The sequence below is a fragment of the Diceros bicornis genome, chromosome 11 (genome assembly GCF_020826845.1).
Source record: "Diceros bicornis minor isolate mBicDic1 chromosome 11, mDicBic1.mat.cur, whole genome shotgun sequence".
NCBI classification, from domain to species: domain Eukaryota; kingdom Metazoa; phylum Chordata; class Mammalia; order Perissodactyla; family Rhinocerotidae; genus Diceros; species Diceros bicornis.
The window spans coordinates 1,436,285-1,461,276 of record NC_080750.1 but is presented as its reverse complement, the minus strand read 5'-3'; the positions used below and the strand labels follow the sequence as shown (position 1 = coordinate 1,461,276).

The 24,992-nt window shown below is 38.9% G+C and overlaps 1 protein-coding gene across 4 annotated transcripts in view; it reads right to left on the bottom strand.

Moving 5' to 3' along the window:
• The window catches only part of TET2 (tet methylcytosine dioxygenase 2), a 119,319-nt gene that overhangs the window by 70,054 nt on the left and 24,273 nt on the right, over nt 1-24,992 (bottom strand). For 3 of the 4 annotated variants that reach the window (XM_058549843.1, XM_058549842.1, XM_058549840.1), the window contains exon 2: nt 14,472-14,616. The gene's annotated coding sequence lies outside the window, so the exon portion shown is untranslated. Of the gene's footprint in view, nt 1-14,471; nt 14,617-19,025; nt 19,146-24,992 lie in introns of those variants that run through there. The other variant, XM_058549841.1, reaches the window with a different exon arrangement.

The window sequence follows — 24,992 nt, the reverse complement described above, 5'->3', positions numbered from 1 at the left end:
GAAAACCCGAGCCCACTGCCCTAACACCCCTATTTGGAGGGCAGGGCTGGGGTGGACAGGGCTAACAGGAGAGATGGAGACTTTGCAGCTGAAGCCCTTCACCCCTGTACCACAGTGGAGAGGGAACCAAGAACATGGAACCAGACCCCAGCTCTCTGAGCTGCACGCTCCCGTGGCGAGCTCACCCTGACGTGGGGAGGCTGTCTTTGCAACCCAAAGGTTCCCTGCTCACGTGCAGCAGCAAGAGCTAAAGTGAGGGAGCTTTGGAGAAACAGGTATTTTATGTCTCATTTAACCGCGGAGCAGCTGAACGCAGCAGCCCTGGGGAAAGGAAATATGTACAAACTCACCAAACAGAGCACCTGTGGGTGGCAGGACTCTTTTTAACTGGGCCTGTCATTCAGAGTGGGCTCATCGGGACAAGAGTGCGCCAGCTCCTAAACTGGTAGGGCTCAGTGGGAGGGAGGCCCCACTAGCATAGAGCTCTGCCCCAACTGAGTGGCTGAAGCCCCCCAAAAGAAGATCAGACACAATTAAATGATGACCTGGACTAGGGGCCAGGACAAGTCAGGGAGAGAAACAAGAGTGGGGTGAACTCTTGAGCAATATTTTCAACAAACAGAAACAAGGTTTACAGTGATAATGTTCTAAATGTCCCACCAAAAGAATGTTTAGAGCAGTCTAAGGAGATCCCATCCACTCTGTGGTACTGGGTGACTCAGCCCTCCATGGAGGATGTGTGAACAGGCACGGTACCTATGATGGTACCAGATGGTATCAGATGGTACCTGCAAAAAAAACTTCAACTAAAAGAAGAAAATAAACCTTTTATTGAACAGTCGAAGAAGAGCATGCTTTCAGAAATGATTTGCTTCGTGTTCTAGAAATAAATCCTAGACCTCATGCGCCTCGTCCTGCCAAGGAAAGTTTTCACAGGTCCTCTTCCAGATAACAGATCGATGATTAAATCAGGAAACACAATGAAATTAAGAAGTTAAGGAAAATAATGCCAGGTAACACAATTCCACAGCAAAATATAAAACCAAACTGAAAGAGGCAGAACAGCAGAATTAATAAGAGTACTCAAGTGGAAAAAGCCTTAATACTGAAATAATGACAGTAGTCACATGGAGAAGAAGCTGAAGAGATTGCTGTTTCTTTTTCTAAATAACTTTTTGCTTGAAGAAGAAATTAAAACTTTAAAATAAATAATTTTTGAAAAAATGGTATTGAATACAGCACATCTCAAAATGCACGGCTGTAGCCAAATTGTAACTAGAGCCTTAAAATCCTTTTATTGACAACACAGAATACAAAAATGACAACAGAATAAAAATAAATGAGATTAGCATTCCAACCCAATAATTTATGAAAACAAAACAAAACAAACTTAAGAAGGGAAAATTAACAATGATGAGAGAATTAATTAATAACAAAAACCTATATAGTAGTAGGCTTAACAAATAAATCCAAGAGTAAATTCTCTGAAAAGGAATACAGTGGATAGAAAAATCAGTAACTAAGGCAATGAAGAAAGCTCATACAAAGTAGTGTAGACAGAGGTGCTGTGTCCACAGGTAGAGACAACAATAAAAGAATAATAAAGTGCCACATACTTTACCAATAAACTAGAAAACCTAGATAGATTGAATGGTGTTCCAGGGAAATATATATCGCTAAAATCAGCTCAAAGAAAGTGCTGCTCAAAGAGGTGTAAAGTCTAAATAAATTCATTCCTTTGGAATACTATCTTTAAACTTCTCAAATTATTACCCAGCAATGAGACCCAGAGCTGAAGTGTTCCCTCAGATATAGTCTTTGAATTTTCCAAGAAACACATAACTCTTATGTTATTTAAATTTTACAAAGCAAAGAAAAAGAAGGGATAACTAAAGATCCATCCACTAGCAAATTATTCTAAATAACTGAGAGCACTTTTCTCTATCAACCATATGCCTGACATTACATGGTATCTATGTTTTTAGGCAACAGTAGTAGCCCATGATTCATTTGAACATCTATGAAGTGCCTGGTACACACTAAGGATTAAACATTCTTGTCCCTGAGGAAGAGAGATGCTCGAAACATCGTAAGGACACCATGTGATTAGTTTTCTAATAGATTATATACAACATGCTTGGAAACATAGAAAAGAAAGAGGTTAAATTGGCCTCAGCGAGTTGGGGCTGACTTCACGGAGGTTATGTATTCCTTATTATAATTAAGACCTACTCAAATCTTGCCCTAGACATTTCCACAACATCCTTCATCATGGCTCTGCCTCTCTTTGGTATTGCCTACTGCTGGGCAGCATCAGTCCTGTGAGTCAGTGTTCAGGCAGGCGTGCTTCCCAAAGGCAGGCACTCCTTCCTGTGTGATGAAATGTGCTGATGGACACACAAAGACCTTTCTCTGACACAAAGCACACTTAATTCCCAACTGTTTACAGTATTGTTTAAGATATTTTAAAAATTGGAAATAGGACTTTCTTCCAGTAAATCCATAGCTTAAAACCTTCTCCTACCACATCCTTTTCCAATCATCTTCTAAACTAGTTTGGTGCTTTGTCTATTCTGGTGAAATTATCTAGGCCAAATATGAATTTATATGGTCTATGTAAGAATGGAAGTAGTTCTTACCTTAGTATAGCAGAATCATATGGCACTGTTTTTTCTCCTAAATTTTACATAATATGTTTCAAAGTAACTAACTTGATATTGATAGATAACACTTTCCCAACTCTCTTCTTTGTCCATTCATCTGCCAAACATCCATTGATTACCTACCATGAGCCAAGCACAGCGTTCGGGATCACACTAAGAAGAAGAGAGAAGAGTCCAAATACTTCAGGAGCTCAAACTCCACTAGGTCGTTTTCAGTTTACACGATGACTAAGTAATTCAAAGGTTTACAGTGACATTTCTTAAGACATTCATAAATAATAGGTGGCCAGGTATCCAATTATATTGGATACTTTTATTTATTCATGTTCTGCTTTGTTTCAGAAAATGTTTGCATTTACTATTTCTATTTTGCCTGGTATAGTTAACAGCCATTCCTTGTCTTCACAATAAAATCTTTATGGTGTTAACATAGTATCCACTACTTTGTTGACAGTAATCTTACTACTACAAAACTATGGAACTTATAAGGTGGTACTTTCTTTTTAATAAATTATAAATAATAATAATAATGATAAGAATAATAAAAACCCAAACCTAACTATAAAAAGTAAGTAGAAATATGGTTCAAAATAAGGGCTTAATGTGGCCATTGATTAAAGTGATGATGTTACTAAAAAGTCTGTCATTTAGAAAAGGTCACAAAACTATTGCCTTTGAGGAAAACAGAATTTCAGAGAAGAAAAACAATCACTAAGGTAGCCTAGAACAATGAGTAATTAGGAAAATCTTTCCTGTATTTCTTTAATAGTAATGTAATAGTTTATGAAAAAGATTAAAAAGAAAAACTGAATCACAGATTCTTTATAGAGGTAGTATGGAGAAGTGGGGAGAGAAATACCATATATTCAGAAGACTTGAGAGGCAAAGCCAGGACCACCAGGAATTCACCCTCCACCCTGAGGCAGTCACCTCACCTCTCAGAAGACTCAGTTTTCCCAAAGGTAAGGGCTAGGAAAAACAGAATTGATTTGATTTTCATATTATTTTCAGCATCAATTATTCATTAAGTAAGACTAATGTATGTTATTTACCCACAGTTTTTACAAGCTTTGTGTAATAATAAAGTTTTAATTTATTAAAATTAAATAATAAATTAAAGTTTGAAGAGAGCTCTCTTCAATATGTAGGGACATATGTGTAACTCATGGAACTGGTTCATTGGATATTTATCTATGTTCACACCATGTCAAGGAATGAAGAAGTTGGGGACAGGTGTTATCTCACAAACATGCAGTAATTTCCATGGTCACTCAAACCTGGAGGGCAGGAGTTAGTCATGTACAGACCTGGATGAAGGTGTCCTGTTAACGATACCATACTGACTACATTGGCAGGAATTCAACCCCAGCTCCAACTTGGAGGTGACCTTCTATTGCTTGATACTTTGTTTCCTAAAATCCATAATAAGTAGTCCTGAAACCCTCTTAGTAAAATTGTTTAAAAAAAAACCTCACAGATAAGCAATATCTCTATTTACTAAAGTGCCTGGTTTAAATGTTATCAACTGATAATTTTATTTGCTAAAAGCTTTTGAGCACTGCAATGGAACAAAAATAAGGATAGCACCAATGCACCTACAATTTATCATTTTTTAAATCTTTTTTTTTTGCCTTACATCTATTTTGTATTATTATTTTTTATTTTGTATTATTTTTTTTATTTTGTTTATTACTGTTTATTTATTTTTGTATTTATTTATGTATATTGTTTATTTATTTTTATTTTTATTTTGTATTATTTTTTATTTTGTATTTTTTTTTGCCTTACATCTATTTTGTGTTATTTACTATCAATGCATGAAAATATAGACTTACGCTTTCTATAAAATTTTTAAAAAGTACCTTGCATTAAACAATAGGGCAAATAAGATGTATAGATATGAACCACTTTAATAGGAAAAGATTTCTTCTTAATTGTGGATTTGGGAAAAAATGGTGACTTTTTTGAAGAAGAGATGATTTTTTTTAAAAGGCAATTCATCCAACTTGTAAAAATATATCAAATGTAATATTTCTAAATTAAACTCTTGATTTGCAAGTATTTAAATGATTCAGCTAAGTAACTGAATTTAAAGGGAATTCTTCTCAGTCTTCCAAGGGTATAGAAGGATTCAACCGTAGGGATTTCAATCATAGTATTATCAATTGTCTCAAGACATAATTATCCTATGAACACAAAACTTAGAGTTTGAACATAAAAAAAAAACAAAACATAAGCATCCCAGTGAAGTCAACCTTCTTTCTCATTTTGATTAGATGTATGACATGGGTATGGACATTATGTATACACTCAGATCAGACACGTGGCTGCTGCCCCACTGAACTGCTGCTTAGCGGGAAGCAGTGTTCCCGGAAAGGGAGGAAAATGAGCACAGTCAAGGGTGGAAGGGAGTAAACAAGAACTCAGTGAAAAGGTAATTAGGTCGTGGTGGAGTGAACATATAAAGAGGAGGGATGTAGCAGAAATTTTTTATGACTATATGTTTTCCTATGTTCACAGAACAAAATTCTTGAAGCAATTTCCCAAATAGAAATAACTGGTGAACATGGCTTAGGGAAACAATAGTGGAAGTTGAAAGCTTATTTACTTTTTTTTCCTCTAATGTCCTCTAAAAACAAATTCATAGTTCTTCATATCAGTGTCAGCTGTGCTTACTGTATCATTCTGACCCGCAGATTCTGGCGTGACTTAGACCAAACAGCCTCAGGTTTCTATTATCTTTGATCAAGTGTATTACCTATTCCTGATAAACTGGTTATGTGTAAAATAAGTCTGCCAAAGGGTCAAAGATGAAAAATGCAGAACCGGTGGGAGCGTGTAACCACAAATTCAGAGGTGAGATCACTGCTGCTGCACATTCAAGCCTACCTTCTAACACATCCTTAAGTTCAGATTCCTCGTTGTGTCCAGTTCACTGAGCAAACACCCTAAAATAATTCCAGTGAGGCCAGGCCAGCTCAGTGTTGCCCTCTTTGGGGGGTGGGGCGCCTCTTCACCCTCTTCGGCTCTGCCTCCATGCAGAACCTCCAGTCTGTGGGATCCATCTAACTATGTCGCCAGTTGCAAATATAAAGCTAACTTTTAAAGCTTTAAAAGTATGGTCTTATATCATGAAAGTAGATCCTTTTGTCCTATAAAGTGAGAAGGACAATGCCTCTACTTTCCAGAGGAGAAAGTTAAAAATAGAGAAGATGAAGGAAATCAGGAATGAGAGTTGTTCTAAGTTTTAGGTAAGATTTTAATTTAAAAAGTATGACTTGTTCTCTCAATGATTATCTACTTTTTGAAAAGAAATTATATCGACATTTTAATCAGTAATATCAAAGAAAACACAGAAGTCATGCTTACAAAATTTATAGAAGAAATGAGAAAGAGAGAGAAGAGAGCATATGTCTATAAACAATGCATGGAATGGAAAAAGATTTTTATAAATTTGCCTAGGCTTAAAGGAGGGTCCAAAAATAGCAAGATGGAATTGAACAAATTTAATGTTAAAATCTTCAACACTGATTTAGAAAATCACAGTCACAGAATAAGAATGGAAGAGATTTGGTTTATCAGCTGCTTGTGTGAAAAGAAGACAAAGTGTTGGTGCAAATTCCTTGTGATGGAGCAATGTGGTCCTGGGGTCACGGAAGCTGGGTGTGCCTGGGGCCTGTGTGAGCAGATGTGCAGCATCCGGAGAGCTGGAGGGAAGCCCTATGATGGTCTGATCGTGTCTGAAATACCGAATACCAAACTTTGATAATTAGGGGACCATCACATAAAAAAGGGATCCAACATTCTTTAATAAATGCAGATGCCAGCTCAGCATGATACTAAACAATTAGAACTTTCTAGAAATGTATTAGATTAGTGCATTCTTTGTTATTTTAAGCATCCAATCAGCCACTAGGCTAGCCTTTTGTAGGAGGGCAGGAAAGAAGATTTCTGCATGGCACAGAAAGGAATGTCATTTTCTTTAAGCTTTAAAATACATAAATTTTCTCTCAGATGATAGCAATAGCAATTTCATAAATATTTTGATTCTCAAAAATTTAGGAAATTGCTTTTTTTTTTTTAATCTCCTGGTCACTTCTCTCCCTCTAGCTCTCCTTTCTGCCTCCCTTAACTGGCCTCAGTAAAGGTGTGAAGCAGGCATTTTATGACACATTCCAGTTGTATGGCCCATGTTAATGAAGAGAAATATCTTCTACATCATGAACAAAAACTAAGCTTTAAAAAATATTTCGATATTAAGTTATCTTCCTTCCTATATGATGATAACACCTTCACTCAATCAAAAAATACTGAGTCAATACTTACTATGTGCCAGGCATTCAGACATGCTTTCCTACCTTCCCCCTCTAGGAAGACTTACTAACAGAATAAGCATCATAGAAATTTCAATTTTTAAAATGTCTACAAAGTGACTCACCTTGAGAAGGTAGCACTTTTGAAAAAAAGGCAAGGGACAAAAAAACCACAAATTATACAAACAAGGAAAACTTACTGTCTCTTACCTTGAAAAGAAAGGATGAAACTGAATCAGGGAAAAAAATCTTTTTTGAGGCCATCTGGTTTTATACTTTTAATAAATATATGACAAAAGGCTATAAATTTTTTGTCCTAAATGAAATACATTTAAATTGCCCGCGTATTCAATTCTGCATTTGATGCGGGAAGTTTATTGACCCTCATCTAAAGCTATGGATTTTAATAATCACATTACTCTTTGGTTAGGGAACCTGGAGCTCAGAAGTCTTTCCTAAAATGTCCTTTAGAGATTCTGCATACAAATTTAGCCCTGCATACATTCCCAGTTGTGTGCTCATAACACCACAGAGCACTGGGACAGCAACACCAGACACAGACCGGCGCCTACATTCCAAAGCACCTTGACCACTTCCCTCCTCACCTCAGGAGGTACCGCTGGACCAGAAAACTATCATCACCTAAACTTGCTGGAACTTGCAAAACATGTCCTGCATTCATGTCTCACTACACAGGTACCGAGCATGTTTATTCATCAAAATTATCACCCGATAGATATCCAATATCATCCACAACAGCTTTCTAATTTCTCTTCCCATTGTGAAACATTTATGCTCATCAATACTCCTGAATCAGAACACTGAATGCATCCCTGAAGTCTCCCCAGATAGCCAACAAGAGCACAAATCCCAACTGTAATAAATTTAATCTGGTAGGATAGTTTAGGAAAAGAAAATTGTAAGTATCATATGTAATTTATACAAGTGTTAGTTACAATTGAGTATCTCTGAGGTTCAAGCTCTGAAATAATGTAACTTTGTGTATGAGATTACCATGCCGAGACTCTTGAAGTTCTACTACCCACCCTCCACAGTCCCTCAGCACCACCCCCTTAGTGGGTAGGTGCTGTATCTATTTAAGAAGGAGCTGGAAAGGACAAAGAAAAATAAAAGATACGAAAAAGATCATAATGTGAATTTGTTCTTTCGAAGTGTATAATTAAGTGCCTACCCTGTAAACAGACACTGTGCAAGATGTTGGGAATAAGAAGACGAGACACAGCCTTCGTCCCAGGGACTTCAGAGTTTGTTGAGAAGACAGCACAAATGACTATGGTAAGTGTGATGTTTGAAGAACAACTGAGCCACAACACGACTCTGAGGATAAGAAACCTGAGCTGGGTTTTGACAGCAAAAGGGCAGTTAACTAGGAGAGGACAGCAAGTACAGAGGCTCGGATGTGTGAAATAGAATGTTATGCTCAAGACCTATAAAGAGTTAGGAATAATCACATCACAGAGTCTGGGGAACCCTACGGTGACAAGGAGGTGGAGGGGTAATCAGGAGCCAGACGAGGAATATCAAATGCAGAGTGTGATCTACTTCCTATAGGTCAATGGTTTTCCACACTGAGTTCTTCAGATACCAAGGATTCACAGAGCTGCTCAGGGCCCCAAGAGTGGGGTCCCCAAGAGCCCCTACATTGCATCCATCTCTGCACTGACCAGATGAACTCCATTTTAATTTAAAAAGTTTAAAAACTTTTCACGGTGGTGGTGGTGGTGGGGTGACTTCTACTGCTTTAACAAACTTTGACAATGGGTATCCATCAAAGATATTAAGAAGGGGTGTACTTGGTCAGATGTGCATTTAAGAACAAGCACACTGGGGCACTTTAAATTGACCACCAGAAAAAAATGGAAGATAGAAACAGAGGGAACAATTAGGAAATGATTAATTCACAGAAAAAGGAAATTCCAAAGACTGGTAAGAATAGGCAGAGGTGTGAATAAGCTGGATTTGTAGGTATAGGTGGAAAAGAAAGTGATGGAAGTTCTTGCTCAACAAGTTCAATGTTCTCAACAAAGTAGGAGCAAGCTGGTTGGAAGGATCTAACAAAAAATGTTCTATACACGTGTGTGTGCGTGTGCACATGTTTGTGCAGAGAGGGATTCAAGATCTTGAGAACATGGCCAAGGTTTTCTTTCTGAGAGTCTCTCCAAGATCCCCACCAAGATTCAAGGACTGTCCATGCTCTTGGTTGAGAATTACAGAAAGACGAGTTATACAGAAGTGTTACACCCATATACAACATGAACTATATGACCACAGATTCTCCAGAAACCCATCCCTTGTTCTCCCAATCTTCTCAACATAAAAAAGGCTAAGATAATGTATTAATTTCACTTTTTTTGGGGGAAGAGGGAAGGAAGACTGGCCCTCAGCTAATATCTTTTGCCAATCTTCCTCTTTTGCTTGAGGAAGATTGGCCCTGAGCTAACATCTGTGCCTATCTTCCTCTTTTTGCTTGAGGAAGATTGGCCCTGAGCTAACATCTGTGCCAATCTTCCTCTATTTTGTATATGGGATGCCATCACAGCATGGCTTGATGAGCAGTGTGTAGGTCCACACCCGGGATCTGAACCCTCAAACACTGGGGCTGCCAAAGCAGAGCATGAGAACTTAAACACTACGCCACTGGGCTGGCCCCTAATTTCACATTTTGAGGAAGAGGTTTGCTCAGGTTAACGCCTGCAAAGATGGGTAAACGTTTCTAGTGCCCTTATTTGCATTGCAACTTTCTTTCAGAATACAAAGTGCTTTCACCAAGACTCTTTCATTTTTGCTTAAAATATCCTGTGAGATCAATGGAGGCAACTGATACTTCACCTTTTGATGGGGAAACCGAAACAAGAATGATGAAGATAACTTTCATAGAGTGCAGTCTATTCTGGCACGGCTCACTGGTTCTAAACTCAAAGTACATGTCATATGTGGATGGGCATCAATGCCAAAAATACCACAGTGCTATCTGTGAATTTAGGGATTGCCAAAGTTCTCAGCAGAATCCCATGAGAATGTCAAGTCTTCGATAATTCACTCTCTTGGGACACAGAGGCTATGAGACCAATCTGGGCCTTAAAATGTACACCAGACCCCACATATGACAAAGGTTGTGCTGTCACACAGTTCAGCCATGACTTGTATCATGGCGGCACATGTAATAGAGAGAGTAGAGAAATATATAAAGAAAGAATTGTAGCATTCTTGTAAATAGAAAACGAAACACCTTCTCTTTTAAATATACTTCTGCTTACTTGCTAGATAATTACATTTTATTAAAAATAAGAAAACATTTAATAACAAACAGATGGGCCACAGAATAACAGTTTGAGGAGCAGTGTGTTAGATGATCTCTAGGGTCTCTCTGTTTCAAGTCTTACGACTCCAACTCAGGATAAACTGATCAGGCTTGTTGGAACAATGATGATGGATTTCAGTTTATAAGGTTGGCCTGTAAGGAAGGGACATTTGAAGTCTTAATTTTAAAGTCTAGGTGGTGATTTAAATTTGAGATAACAAAAGTCATTTTTCTCCTAAAAGATAAACTGGAAAAAAGTACAATGATAGAAATAACTCTTCCATCTCAAACTATTGCAGAGATAGAAAGATGACTTATTTTAAATCAGGAAACATCAACCACGACCAGAGATGGGAGAATCTGAGCACATACAGACAATGACCCTCTTCTCGTCTTGCCGATGCTTCTGTGACCCTTTCTAAACAAGGTTGATCTGTTTCAGGAGAGAGGGTGAAAATGTCCACATTACTTAGAAGAATGGCTACAAGACGGTGCTGACAGGCGTATCCAAACCTTTTAGGTCTGGTGTCCACAAGCAGCTGGCAGAAGACCCACCACCAACACTTCTCACAGATGGCACAGGCTGGGGGCTCTCAACATGGAGGGTGGGGCCAGTCCAGGCTCTGCCCACAGCTATGACAGGACCTTAGGGAGGCCACACAGCATCTCAGGCACCCCAATTCCCCATGTCCTTTAATGCCAACATTTAACTGGTCATTTTCAAACTGGAAGAGAACTTTATCTCCTATGTGCAATTAGCAAGTCAATCCTCATGATTTTTCCTTAAAAGATATCAAATCTTCCTTTTTCAGTCCTTTCTCTATGATTATAATCCATGTTCTCATCCTCACTCCTAAATCACTCCCACCACTTCCTCCATCTCCCGACTCTTCTCAAGTTGTCAAAATAATAATTTTGCTAAAGACCTGAATTCAGCCAGTTACTTGCCTGCTTCAGTTGTTCCTCAATATTTGTAGGATTGCATGTAATAATCTTTAGCTTGGCCTTAGGGTTTTACAGTACTTGGCCTCGCCTGCTTTTCCCTCTTCTCTCCCACTACCTGCCCCTCCCCCTCCTCTGCCCAGCGCATCCCAGCCCTCAAAGCCAACACCCTCATTTCACTCCCCCTCCTCTGCCCAGCGCATCCCAGCCCTCAAAGCCAACACCCTCATTTCACTCCATCTCATGCCCTTTCTCCTCCACTTCTCTCCACTGGGATGTCATTCCTCTTGGTTTTTTGTTTGTTCGTTTGTTTTATGGCTGACAGTGTGAGGGCTACGTAACTGTGATGTGTATAAAACTAACTTTAACTAGAACATTTTCTTTGGAGGTTTTTTCCCAGCTTCATTGAGGTATAAATAACAAATAAAACTAAGATATGTAAAGTGTACAATATGATGATTTGATATACATATACATTGTGAAAGAATTTCCCCCATCAAGTTAATTAACACATCCATCCCCTCACATACTTAGCTTTATTCATTTATTTTTTTGGTGAGAACATTTAAGTTCTATTCTCTAAGCAAATGTCAACTATACAATACAGTGTCATCAACTCTGTCACCATGTTGTACATGAGATCCTCAGACTTCATTCATCTTATAACTGAAAGTTTCTATCCTTTTGCCAACTATCCAAGTTCTTCCTATCCTTCAATATCCAGGCCACAACCTGCCAGCTTTCTCTGTGAAGTTTCCTTTGACTTTTAGTCTAGATGGACCCTGCCATTCCTTGAACAACCACAGTTCTCATCTGCATCACTTACTTGGGTCTGTGTGTAAACGGTTACTGGCGGTACATGACTGAGCTTGTAAGATCTCTCTGAATCACTCTGGAAAACTTACTGCTCTACTTGTGGCTTTTCTCCTCCACGTGGAACGCTCTTCCTCCATGTAACTTTAGGATATGTTTGATTTCCTTTTTCACGTTTTCACTCAAAAAATAATCTCCTCGTGAGGTCTTTCCTGACTACCCCATCTTCAATTACTACCTCGACATGCCCCCAATTTCCCTTTTCTGCTTTAAATGTTCATGCTGAGCACTTCCTGGTAGTCAACACACTAGACGTTTTTATTATTTATCTCGTTTGTGTCAGCCTCACACTAGACTCCAAGCTGAACAAGGAGAGAGACTTCAATCTGTTTTGCTGATTAAGGCATCCCAGTTCCTCAACAGAACCTGGTATTTGATAAGTGCTCAAAAAATACATTTTGAATGAATTCATTATTAAAAACTGAAAGCAACACTAATAATGATGATTAATAATAATAAACAAATGCTAATATAAAATTGAGAACACACTGTGTGCCGGGCCCTGCACATATTTTCCATATACTATATAATCCCATTATTATTAACTGTGACCTATTTTCCTCCTTGCCAAATAAAACAAGGCTTAAAAAGGTTAAAAATTTTTCTCAAGAACACACAGCAAATAAATATTACTAAAAATAAGCCCTAGGCTTATTTATCACTGAAAATATATCCTAGGCTGAGGAAAAAACTAAATGAAAATAAGATTCTTTTTGGACATGAGGAAAGAACTCCTCTGGGAATTACTTGTAAATGTTTTTTTTTTTAACTAACAGCTAATATTTTAATTTCCTGTCCTCTTTTCTTAGTAATTTATCCTACACTTTTCCCTAAACTTGCATTTCCTTACTTACCCACCCTTCACCTCCAAGAAGAGAAAATCTTCTGACTAGCATTGCGACTTCACTGAAGAGATAAAAATTCCATCTTAAAAATGTGGCTCAGTTCTCCTGCCCAGGCCAAGTGCCGAACGAGTGGCTGGTCCCCACAGTGAGGGCACAGTGTCCACCGGGGGAGGAGGGGAGAGCCAAGAATGCTTTCTTCATAATTACCTCAGATTTTCCAGCATGAGAGGGGAAAGAGGAAGTCTATTTTCAGTGACAGTGATTACTCTAAAGATATTAGCATGCAAGGGGAACATTTTCATTCTGAGAGTCACTACTGTGCTGAGTTCTGTTTCCCTTACAGAGTGACCTAAAATTCCCAGGGCAGAGCAGTAATCTAGGCAGATGCACTTGCCCCGTGTCTTCAAAACGGCAACATCCAGGAATCATGGGAGTTGACCTGAGGACACACGGGGAGGGGCTTCTCAGCACCAGCCAGGCTCTGAGAGGTATCAAGTGGCAGAGTGGACACTTATGTCCCGGGCTTCTGGAGTGAGGGCAGAGATGACAGCTACCAGGCATTTTAGAAGACTCGTTATGCTGAATGCACGAACACGATTCAGTGAAATGGAAGCTGAATTACCCGCTAAAAGGAAAAAAACCCTTGTTCTTCCTTTTCTCTACCTAACCTTCATTTCTTTCCTATGATACACTCATAATTTTAACTGGCTTATAGTACAGGCAAAGGTATATATAATAGAATTCATTCTAGTGCTCATCTGCAATATTTTGGGGAAAAATACATGCGTTCCTACTTCTGTACAGCCATGTAAATGATAATGATCTGATAAATGACCCTTAGGCTGGGACACTCATTAGCAGGTGAGTAGCATTCAGAAAAAATTGATCTTTATTAAGATCAACTATAAGAACATGATGTAAAAAGTATTTGGTGTCTCCCTCTGTCAGGACCTCTATTTGTATTTTCAGAAAAATCATGTGAAAAAATCACATAGGCTTTCCTGAGATCTGTCATTTAAACTTTAGTTCTCTGCTAGTTTTATGGGGCTAAATTGTCAAGAAACCTAGCTGCCTAGGCTCAGAAGGTGCTCACTTTTCAGATCAGCAAATAACCACAAATATCACTTTTTTGGTCCTCAACAAGACTGAGACAAAGTGGCCACAAGCGCGGTAAAAATGGAGGAGAGAAACACTGACTAGTGTTACAGAGAGCACCTTCTCCATGCTTATAGTTATATCTGAATGGTTCTCATGTCTCTGTTTTTTTAATTCACGGACATTGAGAATCTGATGAAAATCTTCCCTCTCTCCAGACAAAAATGCATATACAAAAAAGCCAGCACACATCTTCGGGATATTCACAGATCTTGCAGTCTAACCCATGAGCACAGACAATAAAGGTATTTGAGAGAGTACAGAGTAACTTAGAGTTGAAGGTTGGAAGAGAGATGGCCGTCACACTGAGAATAAACGTTTGCTCGCAAACCAAGCACCAGGGTCCCCACTGCCTTACCAGCTGCTCTGCCCCTCACTGCTCCTGCTGGATCATGACCTGTGGGCTGCTGCTGGGCCCATCTCCCGCTGCCAAGCGTGGCCACTGGACAGGAGCAAGGGCAATGGACAGTCTTGAGAGGGTCTGCTGCTGAATGTTGGCCAGCCTGGAAAAGATACAGAGTTTGAACATTTTTAAGTTAGCAAAAGGGAACAAGGCATGTACATCTGGTGTGAAAGCTCTTATGTAGAGTTTAAAAGATTTTCGATGCCTGTAATTGGATATTTCCACTACACCTGTTAAAAAATTCAGGGTTGGAGGATCTTTCTCAAAGCAATGAAACTCCCAAATGCGCCATAACAACACCGTCTGGTATTGGTAGAGCACTTGGCAGTGCCCAAGCATCTCTGCCCGCATCAGGTCCTCACATCGTGACTGTGGTAGTCAGGCTCAGGCCCTGCAGGCTTACATTACTCCATCTGATGAATCCGATGGTTCTCAGCCTCAGTTGTAACCATATCACCTGGGTGTGAAGCTGAGGCCTTGTGCTCAGAGATTCTGATTTGTGGGCTAAATGAAGCCTTATTCCCCAGGTGATTCTAAGGTGCGGCCAGGATTGAGAATCATTACCTTAAGCCCTTGTGCTTGTCGAGGTGTGGCACTAACAACTCATAGATAGCGAATTCAGTATATTCAGAATATACTGTATCGAGGCAATGTGCTGAGGGCTATGGAAAAGGTAAAGCATCATATCATGTGGCCTTGTGCCTAGGGGCTTTAATTTAGCTGAAGAGATTGGACACGTCCTTTAAAAAGATCACCTAGTAAGAGACATACTTTAAAAGTATAACCAAAGCAAGGCTTCACTGGTCAAAGATGCAGTGAAAATCTCGGATGCTACAAATAGAGATGACCATGCACGCAAATAAGGGAGAAAGTTTCATGCATGAGGAACTCAGCAGACTGAGTTCTAAGGGCGGGGAGAAATTCAGAGGCAGAGAGGAAGGGGAGGGAGCACCGTTTTCAGTCAAAGACAGCTGCAGGAACATGCACAGCACACAGAGGGAGACTAAAAAGCCCTTTCTAATGGAAGGATTTCTATAAAGGAGAAGAGGCAGATGTGAGCCAGAATGTAAAGAGTATTGGTCAAATGGCAAATGAGTTGGGCCATTTTCCAGAATATCGAGAAATAATATCTGGAATAGTATTGGAAGCTGTTGAGGGCTCACGTCCTAAGGGGTCTTAGTGAATTTACTGAGTTCTTAGAAAACGCCAGACACCATGCCACATGCACTATGTATGTTACCTCATTTAACACAAACATCTGGTGAGGGAGTTATTACTATCCATATTTTGCAGAGTTAGAAGAGAGGTCACTTAATTTTCTCAAAGTTACAGAGCTTGAAACAGTAAGTTGAGACTGGGACATGCTGTTTCATGAACATGGCATCATGAAAGTCATGTGTTAAGATTTAGGATTTTTAAAAATTGAGATATAATTCACACACCATAAAATTCATTCTTTTACAGTATACAATTCTGTGGGTTTCAGTATATTCAAAAAGTTGTGCCATTATTGCCACTATCAAATTTCAGGACAATTTCATCACTCCCAAAATAAATCCAGCACCCAGTAAGAGTCAGTGCCTCATTCATCTCTCCTGCAGTGAATCGACTTTCTATCTCTATGGATTTGCCTATTCTGGATATTTCAGATAAATGAAATCATGCAGAAGTTGGCTTTTTGTGTCTGGTTTCTTTTACTTAGCAAAATGTTGTCAAGGTTCATCTATGTTTCAGTGTGTATCAGGACTTAATTCTTTTTTTATGGCTGAGTAATATTCTACTGTATAGATATACAAAACTTTCTTTATTCATGATGGATATTTGGGTTATTTCTACCTTTTGGCTATTATAAATAATGCTGCTATTAACATTCATTTATAAGTCTTTTTCCATTGTGGTAAAATATATGTAACATAAAATTTACCACTTTAACCAGATTTTAAGTCTACAGTTCTGTGGCATTAAGCACATTCATATTGCTGTGTAACCATCAGCACCATCCATCTCTAGAACTTTTTCATCTTTTCAAACTGAAACTCTGTGCCCATTAAACAATAACTCCCCATTCTCCCCTCCCCTAAGGCCCTGGCAAACACTATTCTACTTTTTGTCTCTATGAATTTGACTATTCTAGATGCCTCATATAAGCAGAATCACATACTTCTCCTTTTGTGTCTGGCTTAGTTCACTTAGCATATGTCTTCAAGATTCATCCATGTTGTACCATGTGTCAGAATTTCCTTCCTTTTTAAGGGTGAATGATATTCCATTATATATATATATCTATACATATATACACCACATTTTATTTATCCATTCATCTGTGGATGGACACTTGCGTTGCGTCCACCTTTAGGTCTTTGTGAATAATGCTGTTTTGAACATGACTGTTCATTGTTTATAAGTATTTGTGTGGACATATGTTTTCAATTCTCTTGGGAACGGAGTTCCTAGGAGGTGAATTGCTGGGTCATATGGTAATTCTATGTTTAACCTTTTGAGGAACTGCCAAACTTTTGCAAAGTGGCTATCCTATTTTACATTTCCATCAGCAGTGTATGTTCCAATTTGTCCACGTTCTCAACAACACTTGTCGTCGTCTGTTTTATTGCACAGCCATCCTAGCAAGCATGAAGCAGTAGAAGATTTAGGTGTCATAAATCATCACATGCAAGTCATTGGCTTATTGCAGTAGTTCAGACATAAAGTGAAGAGTCTGAACAAGGGGGTGGCAAAGGAAATGAAGCAAAATGCCCAGGCACAGAAATATTACTGATTGAGAAATGAGAGATGTTAATAACACTCTAGATGTAGAGAGAAGAGAAAGACTCAATTATAGTAATAAAGCTTTGAGGCTGCTTGCCTGGAAGAATGATAGTACTAATCAGAGAAATAGGTAATTCTAGGAAGGAATCCAAAATGCAAAAATAAATTCTTGACAAGATGTATTTGAGGAATCTATATATTCCAAATAACAGTGACCAGGCAGGTGAAGCACAGGAGCTCGGGGCTGGAGACGAGGAAACATCTCGTGTGTTTGGAAAGGGTCGAAGAAGCATTGGTAAGACTAGAGGAGGGTCAGTGTCTAGAGTTCTGAGGCTGGGTTAGCAACTTTGGGACCACATGCTGAGGAAGGCGGAGCCATAGAACCGTACACTTGCCTTCCTGTCTTCTGTTTAAAACAGCAAAACAAAACTTAGTGAAAATAACATCTTTACACTCAGGGTTTTGTGAGAACTTGGGCTGTGAATCCCTTGAGTTGGCAGCGGATCTTTATCTATACTTTGGGACAATCAGGAGAGCGGTGCCCATGGCTCAGAATGGTGTGACCAGCTCAGTGGGGCTGCCCTGGAGGGCTGGCACGTGACGGGAGTCCCAGAGGAAGTGGTGTTGCTACCAGCAGTTATCTAATTGGCTGGGAACCAAGTATGCAGACTACCCAGGAGAAACCCGCCCTTCCAGTTTTCTATGACCCAAGCAGCCCCCTAATGAAAAGAAGCCACCCCCAACCAATAGCACATACACCTTCAGGAGGCCACACGTCTCCTGTCAGAACACAGTTCCTCAGGGTCAGTGATCCTGGCTTTGTTCTGTTTTGGAAAATCTCCCATCCGATAACATTCAGGCATCAATACAGTGATGACATGTGCTCACGCTGGGGGGCCTGCTTTGAAAGGGAAGCTTAATGATCCTATTCAAGATGCAGAGCTGAATATCCCCAAAGAAAATGCAGAACACTGTCAGTCATCTTATACACCGGGTTTTTTCTCTGACCTGATATATTGAGAGTTAAAAAAAAAATTGCTTAGGAGGCAAAACAGAATAAACACACGAAGGGTAACTGCTGAAGACAGACGTTGAGGTAAGAGCCATACAGAAAAAAAAAAAAATCTAAGAAGGAAAGCCTAGGAGCACATTTAAATGTTCTCACCCCCACACACATATCTACATTTTTAATTGAATGAAATAAACCCCACAGTCAAAGCTGCAATCTTTCTGAGGATAATATGGTGCCAAAATAGATTTTTCTTTGTTTCCCTAAATTGAAGCCTATTCTGGTATATTTTATCTTCAGCAACTACACTGTGTTTTAAAAGGATATCTACTTTCTGCAATATTTTCCAGAATGTAGATGAAAAAATAACAATAACAATAAAAATGGCTAAGATTTATTGAATGCCTTCTTGGTCATTATATCTTCAAAATCCTATCAGGAGCACACAGCCCGGGCCTGTGCGCTCCTCCATTATGCGTCAGGGCTCCACTGGCATGGAGATTCAGTGAAGAAAAAAATCTCATTTTAGTGAAAGGTATGTTATTCTACATTTCAATCCCTAGAAGCAGAAACTTTCTCTCAAAAACAAAATTTTTCTCTACAAACCAGTCATTCCCCCTATAAACACGCATCCCTCAATCCAGGCCGTGCATCGTGTATAGAACTCTTTCTTTCCATCACTGATCAGAAGTCACTATAAACAGGGACCCTGTTTAAACAGGGGCCATGTTTACCCTGAGGGGTCTTGTCCTTCCTTGCCCTTCGTGTGACTGGTTCACCTTCAGTGCACTTCTCTCCAAAGCTTCCCAGCAAGAAGCATCTCATTCCTGCTCTAACGTTGCCTTGGCGGCTTCCCTGGTCCATGTGCTCCTCCTCCAGGTCCAAACGGGGTCAGGCTGGAGTTCATTCAACAGCGGGTTCCCGACCTCAGCAGGATACGCCCACAGAATAGTTCTCCTCCCACTTCTCTCTCTCTCTCTCACACGTACACACACGACCTCCTTCTGCAAGTAAATGATCCCAACAGTACGGTGCCTAAAGGGAAGCGCTATTTCAGAATGTCAGCTACTTGGCAGCAACGGCTGTTCTATTAATGCTTAAAAAAACCACTGTACAGTAGTTAAAACTCTAGGAAGAAAACAAGGACCGCCTCTGCATATTTACTCCACGCTCTTCCCAACAGACCAAGTGGTGACTCCAAGGAAAATTCAGTGAGTGTGTACAGAACAAATTCCACTAAGAGAAAAACAAACACACACCAAACATGGTTGTTTCTAATCAACAATCTTTATAGAACTAAAATTGCCAAGCAAAGCTGAAATATCAGGCAGCAGATATAAGCCATTTGGCAGGGTATTTCCATTGCACAAAGAAATTATTTAAGAACTAGACACAGGAATGAGGAGGTGCAGGTATAAATGGCATGGTGTTTAGATTATCAGATCAACTTACAGACCTTCCAGAAACAAACAAAAAGTTATGAGGAAATAGATATTTTTAAAAACCAAGACAGAAAACTCACATTAGAAGAAAACACTGAATAAAAATAAAGCAGAAAAACCATATATAAGTTCTTGCATCTGAAACACAAAACATTTCTATTACATTGATACTTGCTGATACTCGACCGCTCTGGTCAGAGACGGGGCTATAGCAGACCAGCGCGGTGGGCTCAAGACCTTACCTTCAAACAGCCAGTAGGGGATACGGTTTATTTTCATCCACTAAAACAGGAAACAAATTCTCTACGACAGAATCGCCATTCCTAATGTCCAGGCATTTTGGGGATCCTCTCCAGAAATTCCACACAGTGGAGGAGAGGAGAGGGGAAAAGAAGAGTGTGTGCACTGATTTTAATGGTGCATCTGTCATTGCCTTTTTCTCCACACTAGGAATTTTAGGTGTGGGCGATTACTTTTATCAAGCTGACTGCAGGACAAAAGTTCTACCGGGAGCGAGGTTTCGAGCTGAATCTCAGAAGAAAGTTCTCTTCCATAACTCTCCTAAATCCATGAGCAAACTAAGGAAGCAGGCAGGTAGAGGAGATGACGAAAGTATAAACCCTCCCCAGGGTCTAATTCCGATGCTGACTCCCCATAACTGCATGATCTAGAGCCGACCACGGAAGGACAAGGAGTCCTATAAAAAGTGGAACTGTATCATATCTGTTCCAAACCGGATCTAAGGCTTTAGGGTTCTATGACTTAGATAATCTGTCTAATTTGATACAGATGGGACAAGTACATATATAGGAAAAAGGGGTATTGTACAAATGAATATGGTGTAAAACGTGAGCAAAATTACATCGGTAGAATTATCCCAATTTAAATACACTTATATGATAAAACTTTATATGAGTAATCCTTCAGTTGTAATATGTAACTGTAACTGATAGTCACAATGCTCATTATTGATTCCAAAGAAATTTTTACAACGTATATTCTATTCCTTTAGATTTGGAAATTTCCTATTATAGTGATGAAATGGATTTTTCAGAGTAATGAGGCTCCTCCATGGTTCATTTAGACTGAATTGCTAATTACATCCATTTATAACAGCCATAGATTAAGGATCAATAACTTGGTAGACTGTAAGTCCTTTCTTAAAAACTCCTTCATATCTTAACATTAACCTAGATACTTAAAAAATGAGTTCATTTTTTTCTACTTTTTGTGAAAATTATTAGGTGCATATTAACCCCATCTTCCCATTTCTTTAAGACAGATGGGAAGTAAAAAGAATGAACTTTTAAATTATTAATTATGATATAAATTATTTATAGTCCAAAGAATATCTTCACACAAGGGTGCTGTAAGTCATATGAGCTATATGAGTTGAAGTTTAAAGCCATTACATTAATAACGTCAATACAAACACCAAAGGATCAATGAGAAAAATTCTAACGGGTGATGAGATGGCAAACTGTAATACTATACTATAAAACTGCCAACATTTGATCTATCACTATTTTTAAAAAGCAACATTACTTCAGTTACTATACTGTCTATATTTTTCATCCTAAAAATCCAAACAAGAAAATTTCATCAAATCTTATTTCCAATAAACAGGCAAAGGAAAGAGAGTGGAAAACTGCACAGATTTCCCCCAAATCCTAATTTTATCTTGTTCCTTAAAATGGAATATTACTGTGAAAATATTTCAGAACATATAGGAAAACTCCAGTTATATTTACCTAGATTGTTCAAGACAAATTACGTATTTTGTAAAACTGGAAGTGTCATTAACATGACATAAAATACTTCTATCATAAGGTATTCTTAAAAGCAGTTTAGTAAATATCAAGACAAAATAATGATGATCCTCTTGCCGTGCACGAGTGATAATCGAAATATTTAACAGCTGGCATGTCCAAGCATGGAGGAGGGTCCCAAAGGCCACCTACAGGCCACAGGTTATTGTCTTAGCTGCAGGACCGTGGGGAGGGAGCCACGCCAGCTTAGGGCGGCAGAGTTCTCTGGCAGCCTTGGAGACATTTCAGTAACCATCAGCACAGCCACACTATCCACACCTGCTGTGTATCAGCCCTGGCTATTCCCACGATTCCTAAATAAGGGCTAAAGAAAGGCATTAAGCAATTGCTAGAAGTCTGCATATCTGCCACTTGCTATTGGAGAAAATGTAACTATTAACTTTGGCAGGAGCTAGAAAGCAACATCATGGGTGAAATTTGACGGAAGAATTAAAAATGTAAGTAGGAAAGATTTTTTTTTAATTTTCAAAATTATACATGAAAATTACATAAAATAATTTTATGATATTATTAAAATTATTTAAAAATGAAAATATGAGGCTAAACTTTCAAGTAAACCTTCAAGGATGAAGAATTTAAATATATTTCTCCCTAAATGAAGAAGACATTAAGTATAAGAAGCTAAATTCAATGGATGAATAGAGTCATATAAATAAATGAGAAATCCAAATAGATATTTTAATAACAAAATTTTGACATGTTTTTCATAAAATTTCATATTAAACTGGACTTGCATATACTAAATTTCCTGGAGACGGTACACAACTATTACTACTTAGAAGTTGATTTCTTGTGAACAAGCATGTCATAATGTTGAAGAAATGGCAGCATAACTTAAAAATATCTGATGCTGTGTTACAGAAATGTAGGAGGTCTATGCAGAGCTGTACATTAACAAAATGTTTTAAATCCTTTTTTATTTGCTAGATCTTCTAGGTGGAATATACAAACCTATAGAGAGCAGGAATTTGCTGTTGTTGTTGACTGTCCTCTTGTTGAAAGAGATTAAGGTCACCTAGCAACCTCTGTGTTGTAGAAACCAAAATAAAAGAAGAGCTGTTGTCTCTACCAGTCCTCCTAAAACGGAAAAGCGCGAGCAAGTACAAAAGTACTATTTGTGCTGCAGTGCTTTGATACACATTTTTCATCAGAACAAAGTAAAAATCATCAAGAAATACCCAAGAAAAAGAAACTCCTCTAAAAGCATATATATAGTGACTAAATCAAGACTTTACAAACACAACCACACAGAAGGACAGACAGAGACAAAACATACACACACACTCCAGAAAAGAAAATAACTGAAGACCTGGCCAGAGAGCACACAGATCGCAGCCTGGAGAGGGCACTGAATAATGGAAACTCTGTTAAGGGCTTTGAAGTATTCTAGGCAGAAATATAAATAAGCATAATAATGATGATTTGTAGAACCAGAGACTTTATTTTTAGACTACTTTTATAGAGGTAAACAAGGAATGAAAATTAAAGTAGGACAGGAGGTGTTAGGAAAGCAGCTTCAATACAGAGGAGTAAACATGAAGAATTGAGTTATAAAGAATGATAAAAGGGCAACGCAAATTAGAATGTAAAATACTGTCTGTGAAGGTGGGATAGAGAGAGGCAAGTGGTAGCAAATATTGATACTTCAGAAAGTTGTAGTTGTTTTCTTTTATTTGGCATGCCATGATATTCCAGAGTGCAAAGAATAAGCTCTGAAATAAACACACAAAACTTAGCTCCCTAGTAAAACAAAGAAACTATATATTTTAAAACAAAAGAGCTCAATAATTATAGAACATGTGTGCAAGTATCATAGTGGAAAAACAGGTATGTGAAAATATACATTTTCCTCCATGTATTAATGACTGAGGTTTTGGAATGTGGTGCAGTATTTTTAGACAGTGAAAGAATAAAATCGTCATTGAGCAAAATGTAGTTTAGGGGAAAAAAGGAGCCACTGACTAAATTTTCTCAAGATATTCTCAAGGATGTCTGGGAAAAGCCCTTCATGCCAAGCTGACTTGGGCTCCTGGGCCATGGAAATCAGTTCTGAATGTCCTGAGTCTTCCCTGACTGATGGGATGAGAAGCTAAATGCAAACTGGTGCACCTAACTCCTTAGACTCGGAGTGAGAAGTGTCATTTCTAAGAAATGGCAATGGTCAGCTGACCAGAAGGGCATGACTACTCCAACCTCCAAGAATGAACCAGTAACAGAAGAGACAGGAAGCAAACAAATGAACAACCATCCATATACGCATGTTATTTCAGCTCAGTAGCCATTAAAAGCCAGATACTCGGTATGCTAGAAAAACCTCTTTTCTTTTGAGAAATATGAGTAATAGAGAAGAACCTAATACTGGGATAAACTTAATCAGGTCTCAGTAGGAATGCAGCGGCTTTACACTGCAGGCATTCTTATAGTGGGATGTCAATCTTCCCACCAACAAGTGCCACTTGGATGGCTTAACACCCTAGGTTTATGCCAGGTCAGTGTACACAGGCCATCTCCAGAGCCATGAATGAAGTCATGCTTTATCAGAAAGCAGGTCAGAGGTGACATAAATCATCTAAGTGGAAAAGCTGACTGAAAATAAGTTTCTATTATAAGCAGACATTTCCTAAATGAAGAGGATATATACCCCTCATTTTTTGAGAAGTGATGAGCGGAGACATCCTCGCATAAACCAAACAAGCCTTTGTCATCTTCAGCTCTGAGAAGAGGCATGGAGTCTGCAGGTACGTGAACTCGGCTTGTAGCCTTCGACGTCCCATGGGCACGAGCCAATTAAATTGTGCCCACTGACTGCTTTCTGGACATCCCCTATCCCCTCCTCCTCCCACCTTTTTATGAAGAACTGGTGCTAAGTGTTCACTGCAAATAAGGTTGTGGGTCAGTTAAGAAGGAGATTAGGTTATTTTCCTTAACCTCAGGTTGGAAAACCAGGCGTCAAAAGACGACTTGAATTGAGAACACTATAGCTGCTGCCCATCAGAAAGAGAAGACACAATTTTATTATCTAGTTTATTTTCTCGGTATAAATGTAAGGGTTTTTTCAGGTTGCTTTACATTTTTTTAACTAATAAAATTTATTTTTTATAGCAGATTTAGGTTCACTCTAAATTTAGTCGAAAGTTCAGGGAGTTGTCATATGCTTCTGTTCACACACATGCACAACCTCTCCCATCATCTTCCATTATTCCCACCAGAGTGTGCATTTATTACAACTGATGAACCTACATCGACACGCTGTCACCCAAAGTTCGCAGTTTACATTAGGGCTCGCTCTGGGTGAGCCCTATGAGTTGAACAGATGTATGACGTGTATCCACCATTGTAGTATATTACAGAATAGTTTCACTGCCCTAGAAATCCTCTGTACTCTGCCTATTCATCCCTTCCTACCCCCTAATCCCTGGAAACCACTAAT